Raw genomic sequence first — 1306 nt, forward strand, 5'->3', positions numbered from 1 at the left:
TGGGGAACCCAAATGTTTCCTTTTGGTGGTTTAAACTTGCTAGGAGGACTAATTACTGTCTCTTTTTTTCAGTGTGTAACTGTACTCCCACTGCAGTTTGGCTTTTTAATTTATTCTCAATTTATCATCCTTCTGAGCTCCTAAAAGACCACTCCACTGGTCAGACAAGTAGAAAGAAAACGGTGTGGCTGTGCACAAATAGATCTTTTTCAAAAGTCTGTTTTAAAAGTAAGGAAAAATCCATTTGAAGAAAATACAGGAGCCAGGAAGTAATGGATTATGTAGCAGAATAAAGAGGAAAAATCTTGGAAGATAGTGGTTGTTGTCCTTGCCTAGCTATTTAAAGTAGCAAAAACCTCTTTGACCTAGACTATCTAATGTTACAATAGTGACCTAGTCTATCAGGGTAATAAAGCTCTTTCTTTGCTTGAGGAGTTCATTGTAAGAACTGTATTTATTAAAGACTTTTATAGATATTTATTGTTCAGTATTTTTTATTTCCTCTGTTATTTATAAATATATATGTTTTTCCTTCTTCTTGACAGTTATTTCTCGCTTTTTGTTGTCTACCCGATAAAGAGCTTTCTCACTTTGTGAAGAGTGGCGGATACCTGTAAAGCTTGCAGAATAGTGTGTTGGAGAACCACCATTTTGGTGAGTGGATTCATAGCTTTGATTTTGTGTGCTGTTCTGCTTCAAGTTGCATTTGTATTGCTGACCAAAGTGCTTCCATAGAGACTTTAAACATACTTTTCCAGATCTCTGCAGAAAAGTACTACTTCGTGGAGAAAAGCAATTTGTCCTATCATTTTCTCTTACAAAAATCTACTCCAGTCTCTTCCAACCCAATTGAATCACTTCAGAATGCTTTACTAAGAGAAGCTTGCCTTTTCTCTACCTGCCTGGATTGAATTTTCTTGAATAGCCCATCCTAAAAGAAAGACCTTACATCAAATGTGGGGGGGGGGGGCAGTTCAATAATTTGTTGCTCTTGTTGTTAAAAGAAATTGTTCCTTCTTCAAATCGGATCATTTTTCAGAATCCTAAAGCAGCAAAAACTACTTAAGCAGTGAAAGCATTTGATTGACTGTAGATTCCTGATGTTTATAAATCTCCTTATAATATCTTTTCTTTGCATGAGGCATATTATAAATAAGCGAAGAAACCTGTGAATTGTCTGTTATTTCATGGTTCTGTAAGGTTGGCCAGAATGCTCACAAGACACCCTATAATTTGCTGATCCCTAGGATTCAGCAAACCCCCTAAATCCTTCTCAGCAGTGCTGCTGCCCAGCTGGTTATCTCCC

The 1306-nt window shown here is 36.8% G+C and overlaps 1 protein-coding gene across 6 annotated transcripts in view; it reads left to right on the forward strand.

The window, feature by feature from the left end:
• Positions 1-520: 520 nt before the first annotated feature.
• TENM2 (teneurin transmembrane protein 2) overlaps positions 521-1306 on the forward strand; it is a 1374704-nt gene continuing 1373918 nt past the window's right edge. For 5 of the 6 annotated variants that reach the window (XM_019506504.1, XM_019506506.1, XM_019506505.1 and 2 more), the window contains exon 1: positions 521-654. The gene's annotated coding sequence lies outside the window, so the exon portion shown is untranslated. The remainder of the gene's footprint in view (positions 655-1306) is intronic. The other variant, XM_019506508.1, reaches the window with a different exon arrangement.

Source organism: Gavialis gangeticus, unplaced genomic scaffold (genome assembly GCF_001723915.1).
Source record: "Gavialis gangeticus isolate Ggan-Ray unplaced genomic scaffold, GavGan_comp1, whole genome shotgun sequence".
Lineage (NCBI taxonomy): Eukaryota > Metazoa > Chordata > Crocodylia > Gavialidae > Gavialis > Gavialis gangeticus.